Genomic DNA, 14187 nt, shown 5'->3' on the forward strand with positions numbered 1-14187 from the left:
GCCACTAAATGTTCTCCAGCAATGAAACCAGTCCCACTGCAAGCCCATAAGAACAGGGGGAACCCTCTCTCTGCATGGCATAACAAATGAGCATGACAAAAACTCAGGACAGAGATGAGATGAAGACATGGCTGACTGCAGAGCTTCAGGAAAGGCAATTTAAAAACTAGTCTTCTCTCAGGTCTAGGCCAGAAGTAGGACCAAAGAAGAGGGTGGTCAATGAGAGGAGAGGGCACAGAAGTTCTCTTTAGAGATCTGTCACACTTAGATGACTGCCAGGAATTCTCAACAAACATGGCAGAGCCCAGGCAACCATTTTGGAAAGGAAAGCACACTAAATTACCATAATTCCCAAACAATTGCAAGCCCTGTGTATTTTCTGAATTCACACATACAACTAGTTCACAACTGAGCAAAGCCCAGCAGCTCCCCCAGCCCGTCAGCAGTGGGTCAGTCTCTGGGGTAGATGGGGCTTCAGGGCAGGTACCACGGCACAGCTGGAGCTCCGTGAGGGGCTGCAGGAGACATTTATTTCTCCTGACACTGTAACTTACTGTGTCAGTCACAATGTTATCTGGGTCACCGCTACAAGTTTCTGCGGCATCAACAGCAGCAGCAGCTCTGCTGGCAGGCTCCCCTTCGGTCCCCACAGCGACATAGCATTAGCATCCAGTTCTGAGCACTAGAAAACTTAGATTACAATATCTAATCCAGGCAAAACTTCGGCCCACGTTCCAGAAGAGAGAGGAGAGTTATCAGTGAACAGCAGCATAATTAGCTGCATTCTGGCTGTCAGACATCCAGCATGAAGATTGCACTGCAGCTGCCAGTCCATCTTTGAGAGTAAACTTAGTGCAGTTACTCCTTTCTTCTCCTCTCCCTCGATTTGCCTCATCAAGCAGTTGTGAGGCAGCAGAACGGACACGCATTTTAACCTTCCCCCCGCTCAGCCCCGCACAGGTTGCGTGGGTGCTGCTGCCCGTAAATCCGCGGCAGAGCCCCAAGGCCGGCGGAGCCGGAGGGATGCGATGCTCCTGTGCCGTTTCCATGGCAGTGCCGAGCCCGGGGGCTCCAGCCCTGCTGTCTGCTGCCTTCCGAGGGAGAGCGCACGGGCTTTCTCAGGGCTACACGGCTACTGCTGCCGCCTCTGCCTTCAGAGCCCTCTCAACAGATCATTCCCATTGTGTTTGCCTTTTCTCCACATCCCCACTGTTGCTAATTAGGCTGGCACTTCACGGCACCAACAATACTCAGGGCTTACCCAATTAAGCAGGCGCCCAGCAGGTCTGTCTCTGCACAAGCCAGGCCAGCAGGCTGCACGACACCAGAAAAAGCTCATCTCTCAGGGTTTTTTCCAACGTTTTTTTATTTTTCTTTCCCCTTAGGAGAGATCAGGAATTAGGTGCGCTCGCGAACAATCCAGAAATTAGGCTTCAGATTTCAGGATTTTGATTTATTTTCATTTAACTACATTAATTAAATGTTGGGGGTTGTTTCAGTGAAAAAAAAAAAAAAAAAAAAAAAAAAAAGGCAAATTGCAAACAACCACACTGTATGACTGGGAGAAAAGTCCCAGAGTTGCTAATAAGGTGATTACAAATGAACCTCTGAAAACAAGCAACAACCATCAAAAATTCACCTGATGACCTTCACCCTCCCTGCTTCCCCCTGGAGGAAAAAATTGTAACAAGCAAAAAACATTCTCTCAAGTACAAAATGCCCAACTCTTGGGAAAGGAAATAAACAGGCATTTGCAAAAGTGACCTCCTGCCCTGCTCTCTAGGATGACATTAAAACAGGAATAAAGACTCAGTGTCCAAATCTAGTTGTGATTAACACAGGATTCAGAGACAGAGAGAAGGAATTTAGTTACAAGGAAAATTGGCTGCTCTTTCATCTGAACCTTTCTTCTTTTCAAGAAAAATATTTTTCCTTAGAAGGGGGGGGAAAAAAGTCAAAACTTTGTGTCATTCCCTTTTCTTTCCTATGACAAGCTGTCACTTCTAGATATGGAAACCATATCACCATGTTGCTGGAGAGGATAAGTGGGGCACGATTTCTGCTTCCCTTTGATATGAACAAAGATTAAAGTAATAAAAAACTAAGAAGATGAGAGGGAAGGAAAAGCATAATTTTTCAGCAGAGCTGATGTTATTTTAGTATGACATTCCATGAAGCAACAGTGGCATCCAGTGGTATATTTCCATAAGCAAGTTTCATATCCTACTTTCACTAACTTCTGGCTTCTATCAGAATTTTTTTTTTTTTTTTTTTGGCAACAGGTTCTCAAGGAACCTTCCCCCTCTTCCTCCACCATACACCTCACAGCAGCCACCACACACCCAGCCATCAGCACCAGTAATGGAGACTGAGGTGCACAAACATAAGCTACCAGCTTTCTCAAAGGCTGTATATCACATCTGCACAGCCAGAAACTTCAGATTGTTACTGAGAAGCTGCAACGTTGATACAAACACATTCTGAAATTATTTTCAGAAAAAAGCACGACATTTTTGTCCTGGTGCCCACAAGAGTGCAGCAAAGAGAGTCCTGTACTGTCCCCTCCTTAGCCCCCCTCCCCGTTTTGTTTCTCTGCAAGGCATTATGTTCATTCTTTTCTCATTTAGTGACATTAAGATTAGTTTCACTTTATGATATCTAAATAGATGCTCTGGGCAAAAAAGAAGGGCTTATAAGAGTATACTACAGAGGAAAGTCCATTCAATGAATTTATTATGGTATTTTCTGACTGAGATCACATTTGCAGTTAAGAAAGCACCTTGTGCTAGCACAAGCTTAGTACCACCATCAGCTGTAATTTAGTAAGAAGGAGAACTGTCTCCTCACCAATACAAACCTGAGAACCAAAACATGTCAGTCTGACCCTCAGGTCCATCAAAACTTCTGGTTTGATTTTGTTTTAGGTTAGATCTAGAGATCTTTTAAAATAATCAACCTCAAATTCACTAAAAATTATGCTTCTCACTTAAATTTCCAAAAGAGCTAAACTAAAGTATCTGCTCCTTTTTAATAGGACAATTTCTCTATATGCACACTCCAAATTAACCTTCAGAAAGCTACTGACTGATGTAACTAGGTTCCTGAAGGAAAGCATTAGGCTTGTTTCCCTCCCAACGTAATAAAACATAAAACCAAGCATCTCATGAAAAAACTGAAGCTTGGCCTGCATCCAGACTTCATAAGACAATCCAGTAGCAGAGTTAACTGATTTTTAATTGATGTGGTTTCACAAGTATGAGACTGCCTAGACAATCTATTCCAGCAAACACAGACAGAAAAGGATAATTATTGCCACACTGCTGACGAAGAGGAGGTAGATTGGGAAGAAAGTGTTCAACACTGAACTAAACTGCACCAAAGTGGACCAGAAAACTCTCTACCACAGGCCTTCTACTCAAACCCATTTAGATCATCCAAAACTCTAACAGAAGCTGTGTTTCAGTTCTGCTAGCACAGCCCAACAATTCATTCTTTGGAGTAAACAATGTATTTTATTCATCATGATACTAAAATATCAGAGTTCCTAAATATTACCCATTTGTGACTCTAACAATGAGGTGACCTGAGAAACAGGTTATTCACATGTGCTCATGTTACATGCCTGATGTGGCTGACCAAGCACCCAGCCACCTGGGATGGGTCCATCCCATTTCAGCCTAGCACTGAAATGCAAGATTTGTGAGTTTAGGTATTTACTAACTGGTTTCCCTACTTGAACTGGCCAGTTCCCAAAAAGCATTATTTCTGTGCAAGCAGGCAAAAACTTGTAGATGGAACCTGCCCCCAAAGCAGGAAAAAGTCACTGCCAATAGTGATTCAGAACTCTTGTAATATATTGTTCTAGCAAGTGATATGCTAACATCAAAAACAGAACAAAAAATGCATAAAAAACGAAAGAAGCTCAAGACCTTCAATGAAGGGGAAAACCCCACATGATTGGGGCAGGCAGTTATGCACAGGAGATGAGCCTGAACTACAAAGCAGAACTGTGATTGAACTTGTACTGTGCTTAGGATAAAGCAATCTTTCAGTAGCAAAGTCAAAACACCGAAAAATCTCAGACTGACATGGGATGATCAATATCCTATGGAATGAAACTCAGAAGAATCAGGTGTTTTAAGGCAGAGCTGAAAGATTAAGATGAATTCTCATATTTTCTTTCCCCTGGGCCTCTGAGCTGAGCCGAACATTCTCAATACACAGAGTTCCCAATGAATTGCAGGCTCTTTTTCCACAGCGTACTTTGGATATAAACATAATAAAGTAAGATCTCTGCAGCTCTGAGCCCACCCTGATTTCACGCATGTTCTGACTTCAGCAGTGTGACACCGAGCAAAAGGTAGCTCTGTTTTTCCCCCCTCTTCTCCTCCAGAGTTCTCCCCCTGCTTCTCCTCCCTCATGCCTGCAATATCAGGCCATTCCCACTGCAATGTCAGGCTCTCCCACTCTGCAGCAGAGCATGCTCACCTTCACCAGCTGTGAGGGAGCAGAGACCAAACAGGGGCTCCAAAGCTGGGCTCCTCCAACTGCATCTCCAAGCCAGCATCACACCAGTACATCCCAGACCAGCGAGCAGGGCTGTGCAGCAAACAATGAGCCTGATGATTTGGGACTCGCAACTGGAATTAGTATTACAGAAGACTCGATAAAGAACTCAAGGTTAGAAAGGCTAAAAGAAGCTGCTAGGATATTCATCATAGCCACTTAGATGACATTTTTCTAAAAAAAATACTTGGATACCCAAAGGGAGATAAGCCTGAACCATATTAATTTATCTTTAGTGTAGATTAAGAGTTTGGGGAAAGAATTTAACAAAATAAGCTTTCTTTGGTAGCTTAGAAGAAGAAGAGATCACTATTTATTAAGAACACAATCATCTTGCCGTGTTTACTGGTTTGGACAATATGAACTATGAGATCACCAGATATGTCATTCATCTGGGTTTCATCTCCAGCAGTGGTTGCAAACATCGTATAATGCATTTTCATGTCAAATAATCCCATTTATCGTGGATCTCTTGCTTCTGATACCATCTTTCCACCAGATGTCACACTTCCCCTTTACCTGGTAACTCCAAACCCATGATTATAACCCTGTACACAGATGCATTTGTTCACTTGCTGACCACTTCCACAGTCTATCCTTAATTAAATATTAGCCTTTCTATTTGGTTTGCAGTAACCACTCTGCATTAAACATCACAACATGTATTACTTGTGCAGCTAAGTTCAAGACCTCACTTACATAGTGGTGTTTACATTGTCATAACAAAAAAAAATTTGTATTGTTCTGTTATGGTCTAAACGCCACACACATTTGTGTGCATCAACAGGTTATTTAAAATTACAAGAATTCCTTTCCTGATGGCCTTTTTTAAACAGTATTATTCTTAGTGGTTTTATTTTTCAGGCCTCTCAACACTCTAGAGTAATTAGAGAAAAAACATCCATTCACATCGACCAAATGCACAAGGCAGAAATGTTATTTTCAAACCCAAATGCTAAATCCCAGCCCTAAACAAGTGTTTTATGATACAATTTAACACATGAAAAATTAGGGGGTTTAAATCAATAATATTTTAAGCATAAGAGCAAAGTTTGGTCTAACCCTGCCACCTTCTGAGGTGATGTGTTTTGTTTTACTTTACCATTTCAAACTGCTGTGTCAGAAGTAACCCACTAGCATTAGCTGTCTTTCGAGTCTGCAACCAGCTTTCTCCTGTTTTGATAAATGCAATGCTAATACAATAATCTAGAAAATAACCCATGGAAAGCTATGATTTTGAACACAGCACTACCTCAGCTTCAGAGTATGCTATCACACTAGACTGCAATGGTTTATAGATTTATACAATTCCTTTCCTGTCCTTTGACAATGACCTATTTTTAGACACACATCACACTGAGTGGGTATGTCACTTGATAGAATACCATCCTGAAGATTCAAGTCTGTCATAAATAAATATGTAAGACAAACTGGTACATACAAGTTGCCTCTGAGACCTGCTTTCAAGTCCATTCCAGAACGCAGTGAATGAAAATCATTTCAAATGAATGTCTGCTGGTCTCTGCCATGTTTCTTCTCTGAGAATTGCACATCACAACACAGCCCAGCGTTTCCAAACAGACAGCTCTGAGAAGGGACAGAGGAAGACAGAAAGGAAACCTTCCACTAACCAGGTGACAACCTTTTCCAGCTCTTCTCCTCCCTGCCACTTAGAGGGCAAAGTCCCTATTGAGATTCAGTTGATGCATCTATTAATTCTGCAGAAGGAAAAATTACCACTTAATTAGAAAAAACGAATAAACATCAGTATCAATAGCAAGGCAACCTACAAGGAGTGTTATTCTGAGGAGACAGCAGTTGGGTTTTGAGGTTTTTTGTTGTTGATTTTTTTGTTGGTTTTTAACTCCACCTAGGAAATATCGCCTAGCAACAATGGGAGAACCCTCCTAACAAAATGAATCATGCAGGTATTGGCTGTTTATTCCCATGAAGGGCTGTGTTTCCACCCTGTCAAATGACATCAAGGCCATGTTGCCAGAGGCACTGGGAGTTTTGACCTCTAAAAGGCAATTTTCTCACTGTCTGCTCAGAAATGTAACATTTTTCATATTGAAGGCTTTTATATCATATCTTGTAGGTTTCAGATCTATAAATAACATACTAAAATTCTCCAACACAATAAAGGACCAGCGATTATCTTTTGCTATTAACACTGTAAACATTAAATATCACAAAGTTAGCACTCTATTAGCATAACTATCAGGCAACACACACACACATACAAACAACAAAAAACCCACCACATTAAATTGCACGACCAAGTTTACTGGAAATGAACAGAGGCAAGAACTTGGTTCATACAGGTTCTGAATTTGAGAAAGAAAATATCCACTAGAACATCAGGTACCCCTACAAAATTACCTCTTGGTTTCCTTGACCAAGCAATTCCTCTCTTAATTTCTTAATGGAGCTATTACAAGGAAGAGTTTTAAGTTAGAGGATGAACTAACAGCATGCAAACAGAAAAGGTAAGACCTGTTATTTGCATAGAATGCAGCAAGTATAATTCTCACCAATAAATGGGCATGTGTGTGTGTCCCCTCCCAAATTAATTCTTATTAAAACCTTCCTATACTTTAATTGCAGCAGCTCTGCTCAAAGCAGAGTGAGCCAGTGAACTTTGGTCCTAAAATTATTGCTTTCCCAGTTGCTCTGCAAAGGATGAAATGTAGCCTCTGACAACTCAATTCATCCAATAAACATAGTTAACTGCAACCCTGTACAGCAATACTGTGTTTTTCAAGTAAGGACACAATGAGAAGTAGGAGTCCTAGAACACTACAAGCACTGTGCTGCAAACTGCACTGTTAAATACCATTGGGGGGGTCGTTTGCTTACTTTTGCCCATGTTAAAAGTCACTAAATCTTTAAGAGAATCGGCATTTGGAAGCCATGGAGAGGCAGGCAGTTGTCCCTGAAAACATCAGCACCATCACAAAGTTGTTCTGTCATTATTCTATCATGGGAGTGATGGTTGATGAAAAATTCCCCCTGAGCCAGCAGTGAGCACTCACAGCCCAGAAACCAACGGGATCCTGGGTTGCATCCAAGGACTTTGGGCAGCAGGTCGAGGGAGGGGGTTCTCCCCCTCTGCTCTGCCCGTGTGAGACCCCACCCAGAGCACTGAGCACAGGCCTGGGGTCCCCAGCATAAGAAGGACATGGAACTGTTGGAGCAAGTGCAGAGGAGGCCACAAAGTTGGTAACAGGACTGGAGCACCTCCCCTGTGGAGACAGGATGGGAGAGCTGGGGCTGTTCAGCCTGGAGAGGAGAAGTGGATGGTCAAGAAATTAAATTCCTAAGGCTACAACTCAACTTCCACAGTCAGAGATGATCTACAAAACAAGGTAGTGTGAAATGAGATATAAGCACTCTTAGTGGGCTGGGTTTTATAAACAATCAGTAACTGTTCTCAAAATAACAGAAAGTAATCTTGAATTGTTAAGTAATCATTTTCTTCAAAAATGCACAAGAAAGATCATGCACTGCATATTGGCAACCTTTCCCAGATATCTGCACTTTGGAAAAGATATTTTTGCTATGTTCTTCAACAAAGTGATTTTTTTTTTAATTTATAGAAGTATAAAAGCTAAAGACAAACTATTGTTTAGAACAATTTTTTATATTCAAGCAAAATACTGAAGTGCTTATTATCCTATTCAAGGAGTTTACTCCAATATTTTCTTAGAACTGACTTGTAATTTCCTATACCAGGTATTTTCTATCCCAGGAATGCCGTGTTGCTCTTAATCAAACACAATGTTACTACTCCATTACTTTCTATAAGCCAGAAAGAAACAGTAACGTAGTTTCGGGTTCAAACACTTGACTTATCTGAGAAGCCAAGTGTCAGCAGTGTTGGCACTGTACTCCTTGGAAAGAAAAAAATAAAACAACTGAAAAAAATCCAAGAGTTGAGAAAGGCTCCCCATGCTTTGCAATGCAGAATGAAACTTGAGAGCTTATTGATATCTCTATGGACAGATTTATTCAATCGTACTGAATCCAACTCCTATATCATCTCCTTTTTATTTGGTTTGTTGAGATAAACCTTGTTCCTTATTATCAGTCTCAGAAAGAAATTAACTCCAAAATAAACAGACATTCATATATAGAAATGAAGTATTTTTAATCAAGTTTTTTGCTTGAATCTCATCACTAAAAGCAAATCAGTCACATCCTCACCACAAATGTGTATTTTCAGTGTGTGGTTGATACTGAGTTTATAAAAAGTATGTAGCCATAAAGCTGAAGAAAACACATATAAGACACCTCCATATGTACTTGAAATTAGCCCCAGGGAGAAAAAAAAAACTGCTATAAAATAAAACCAGAATCTAATTCATATCATCTTATAATTTCTCCCAAGGACTCCTGACAAAACTTCATCCCAGCACACAGACACATCCAGAACACGAGGAACACAAACTCCAGCTCTAGAGCCAAGCGCAGGTCTAAGAGCAGGCAGCCCACTGCCCCAGAGCAAGGCTGGCAGCAGGGCCCAGCAGGGCCATCCCCAGGGATCCATGGAGGTGCTCTTCTACTGAGATGGATTAAAGCAGGAGTCAGTCTCACCCTCCCCCCCACAACTAGTTCAGCTGACAGAAGGAGGAGAACAAGCATTTGGTACCCAATGAGGAAGGACTGAACTGAGCAGAGAAAAGAGCTCTACAGGAAATCAGCCAAACTACTGCTGTAACTGTATAAATATCAGATATTTCTTCTGTCGTACAGCCACAACAGCAGAGTTAAGAGCAACACAGGACCTAGGCAGATTTATAAGTAATTTTTAATTAACTGAACCCTAGAATATACCTTTGTTGCTACAATACTCCTGAGAGCCCCATAACACAGATTAGGCTACCACACAGGCATTAATTAGAAACAACAACACTCGGCACGTCTCGAGGGCCGCGCTCCCCCGCAGCTCCCGACACCGCTCCCGCCCGCGGGCCCTGGAGCGGGGCTGTGCCCGCAGCCCCTCCACCCGCCCTCCGAGCTCTCCCCCCGCGCCGGGGCCGCCCCGGGCACACCCGCGGGCGGGGAGCTCAGGCGGGGCCGCTCCGCCGCCCAGGCCCTCGGGCTCTCGGTGGCGCCGGACCCCCACCCAGGGGGGTCCCCCTCAGCCCCAGGGGCTGCTCGGCAGCACCGAACCCCCCGAGCCAGGCCCTGAGCTTCCCAGGGACCCCTCCCAGAGCCGGGCCCAGCCCTCAGCCCCGGGGCGCCGCTTCCCTGCAGCGCCCGCAGCCCCCGGAGCATCCTCCCGTCTCCACGGCAACAGCGGGAGCGGGAGGGCCGGGGGCCGGGGCGGGAGCGGGGGGACGCGGGGGCTCCCCCGGGCCCGAGCGCGGCTTCCGCACCCGGCCCGGCCCTGCGAGCCCTCCCCGCACCCTCAGCCCCCCCCAGGGCCAGGCTGGCGACTCGGGGACACCAGAACCACAATCCCCCCACGCCTGTCCCGTGCCAAATCCCGACCTCGGCGACACCAACGGGGAGCCACAGCTTCTGTCCTGCATTATTCATGCTCTCAGCATTGGATACGGGGAAAAAAACTCCACCAAAATATCTCTCTCTCTCTCTATATATATATATATTCATTTAAAACTATTTTTCAGATCGCTTCAAAATTCAAATTAATTAAGATTAATTAAAAATTAAATCAAAAATAAAAAGCTCTAAAAGTGATTTTTTTTTTTATTTCACTCACATCTTTAATGTAGAAGTAACTCCAGTGGGGTTGGTATTTTTAGTTTCATGCAGCATAACAGGAGAGATGGGGACTTGCTATTCTACTGTGGCAGAGCTGCCAAGCAGGGAACAATGCGGACGGGACCCTTCGTCTGGGGAAACCACGGGCAAAACACGTGTAGGGATAACACAGGAGGAAGACTGTGGTCAAGATGTCCTCCAAGAGTGGCCTCTAGTCCTTCTCCTTCCCCTAAGCCAGACCAGTTTCCTACAGGCTCCACCAAATGGAGAGACAAAAGGGAGAGGAAGGGAGAGCATCTTCTCTGCTTCTGCCATCTCTGACCCCAGGGAAGCCACTGCTGCAGTCACCCACCCTGCTTTACCATTCCCCAGGGGCATGAAAGAAGAGCCTTTAAACCTCTTGGAAGACCTACCCTTTTCACAAGCAAAATGTGTGCCCCCCCATCCCCACCATTCTGGGAATATGAATATAGATGCTCATGAAAAGCAAGTAAACACCTGGCCCACAGGGGGAAGAGTCTGCGTTTGAATTTCAGGCCTGTGACTGAAGAGAGAAACTCTGAAAAGCGGCAAATGAGAAGCAATAGGGGATCCTGCACAGACCCAAGTGTAATTCTTATTCACATCCCTTATCATTTAATCAGAGATTATGATAAGCAATTGTGTGGTGAGTGCTGATGCCCGGGTGACAAACAGGCTCCAGTGTGTTGGACCACACAAACCCATCACTGCTCCAAAAATTCCCAGTATCACCCGAAATAAGACACAAGAATTGAACAGCAAAGCAGCAAGAAGAGGAAACTGGAGGGTTGTGATGATGTAGATGAGGTTACTTGTCCCTGGACACCTTTATGGTCCTGTTGACTGAAGATCACTTCCACCTGTTCAGTTCATTTACCCTTTTACTATTAAATTGCCAGTTCCTCAGAGGAAAGCCAGGGGGGCCCTTTGTTATGTCATAACTCAGGAATATCTGGTGAGGAACAGGAGGTGGTCTAGAAGAGTAACTCCAAGACAAGGTTCTACAAGGAGAAACACTTCTGAGCAAGCAGATGAGCAGCCCAGGCTGATCTCCTCTGTTACAGATAACACAGTGTATTCAGGAATGAGGGATTAATGTTGAAACTGTTTGATGCGAGGACTTTTTGAATACCTTTATTCACCAAAGGATATCACATCTGAAAATTTACCTGCACACTTTTCCCAAGAGGATGCCTTGACAACAGAAAGCTTAACTGAATAACATTCACAAAAATATTAAATGTGCACAACAATCCTCTGCATAAAGCAGAATCAGTATAATGTTCCAAAAATGAACAAAACATAACCCTGTAATTGCTGCTACAAACCATTTTAAGAAAGCTACTGTGTTGAGTCTAGTAGCACAAAATAATTTTTATTTCAAATTGTATTGAATTAATCTGTTTACAGATTATTTCTACAAGTTCTACATCTCAAAGGTTGATTGCAAACTAAAAGCTGGATATAAAAATACAAATTTTAGTTCCTTTAATAGCCTTTCAAACTGAAGACTGTCTACAAGGTGGCAAAACCTGTGGCATTGCAACAAAACACTTGAACTAAAGGTTAAATAAGGGTTTAACAAAGACTTTGATTATTCTCTCCTCTGTGCACCATTTAATATGCACTTCATGATGAGAAATATGCCTCTTATTTAAGGAATTTATTCCAACAAGCATTCTGTTGTTCTTTATCTGAGAGGAAATCTGTGACAGAAATGTGGAATAATACAATACTTAAGAAGTCAAGAGTGCAAATCCATGGAAAATGCACATGCATCCTCAGAGAAACAGGTTAGAACAGTTAAGTACAATTTCTCCTGCTTGGCAATGCTGTTTCTATATCAGAAGCTTCGGGGACACTTGTTTTATTAACTTTACACACTTGCATGACATCTGGTGTGATACCATGGATATAAAAAAATGTTAGAGTCAGGATGCTGAAATTTTACTCTCACAGAACACTGGTCTCTGCTTTTCCAACCAAATACACTGTTAAAGTAAAGAACTATATCCCTCTGTGTCTGCCTGAAAGGATGCCAGGCAGGGAAAATGAAAAGCTGCGAATAGCTGCATATCTGAAATCAGTGAAGCAAAGGAGAAGAGACCATCAGGGAGACTGCTAAGGTCCCTGATTCTCAGGCCCAGTGTAAATTAGAGCCCAGCTGGCAGTGGTACTCGGGAGACCATACGCTAGCCGAGGATGGCTGGAGCACAGCATGTTCCAACCATATGTCTGACATACTGCCTCCTTTCCAAGGGGCTCTGGCATAGCGGGATTTGGACGGGCTCTCGCTCAGCTGGCCAGGTTCAGAGCTCTCCTCTCCTTTGTGCTCAGACAATGGCAGTGATGCTGCAGCTCAGCTCTCCCGCGGCAGCCCAGGACGAGCAGCGCTGCCACGAATCACCCCTTTGGTAGGAGCACGTTCCCACCACGGGGTGTGGGGGAAACGCTCCAGCTGAGCCCTCCTGCGTCACAGGTGGGCAGGGATAACCACCGGGGGGGCTCACATGCCCAAATCCTAGACCACAACACTGATACTGCTCCCCTTTCGTACTGGGAGCAGCAATGAGTTTTGTTCTGTGGTGTGTCTCTCTCACTCTGCAAGTTCATCGCAGCCCCACAAATTCCAATTCACCAGTCATTTTATCCAACAGATGGACAGGGCAACCTCAAATCAATTTTTTAGTTTCCTCCTTCCAGTTGTGTTGTTTCTATTATTTAGACACTTTTGTAACTTAAAAGTGTGCTTAACTGCATCTTCATGTGCTATTAAATTCAGATTCTGGAAGAATTTGCTCCTTTTTCTTCCATTTTCATGTCATTGTCGTGATGCTTTAGTGAGCTGCTGCTCTCTCAGGCTCTGTCCCTGCCATGCATGATCCAAAACCCTCGCTCTGGTATTTGCCAAAGAAAAAGCACACTGAAATGCTGCTGCATAAATAGGAAACTATGATTCTAAAGGTGCCTGTGCCCAAAGATCCTAAACACTGTAAATGATTTGTTACAAAAGGGCCATTATGGCTCTTTTCTTCGTTCTCTGTATTCTGTTAAGTGATTTTTTTGCAGTTTAACATATTCCAGACCTTTGCTGGCAGAAGCAATTCATATAACCTCCCTTAGAAGTGTATTCAGTTGGGAGCTGCCTGGCTACACAGGATTTTATACATCGTTCAGCTAAGTCAGCGATCCATATGCAAAAATCAAGTGCTCAGGGACACCATGTGGATTTGTGACATTCTTCAGAGTACATTGTGTCTCTAATAAACCAATGAATGGATTAAACTCAGTCATAAAAATGTTTTTTTTCCCCTCTGTGACATATATAATATGGATAAGCTTTATTTAATAAGTAGCTAAAAACTAACGCCAAGCACGTTACTTAAACAGGTTAAAAATACATCCCTCAGTTTTATCACCTGCTTAGGAAGGGGAGGGAGAGCACTCAACAAAATGTATAAAACTGAGAAACACCATGCTGAACACTAACGTGGGACATCTCGATTAAGTAAATTTCATTTTGGAAGCTATTTTTGGCTTATAACAGTTGGAAGCAGAAGAGACAAGCAAACCTTTCCTATACTGTATTTCCTGACAAGCTATTTCATCTTGGCTTTCCGGGATAGATTATTTCTTTGTATCACACTGTTGTCACGAGTTAGGCGCTGGATAATGGATAGTTTTAAAAGCAGTCCATCTGTATTTAGTCAATAAAGTAATGGTTTGTAAACTTACTCAGCAGCAAGCTGTTTCTTGAAAAGAACAGAAGAGCATTCAATGGAAAAGACTGACAAGACTTGGTGATTTCCTAATGATCAGATTTTGTTCTTTGCATGGTCATGCTTACTGCTCTCAGGAAACCCCTTATCT

Source organism: Pipra filicauda, unplaced genomic scaffold, assembly GCF_003945595.2.
Source record: "Pipra filicauda isolate LSUMZ 115617 unplaced genomic scaffold, ASM394559v2 scaffold43_size3849885_pilon, whole genome shotgun sequence".
NCBI classification, from domain to species: domain Eukaryota; kingdom Metazoa; phylum Chordata; class Aves; order Passeriformes; family Pipridae; genus Pipra; species Pipra filicauda.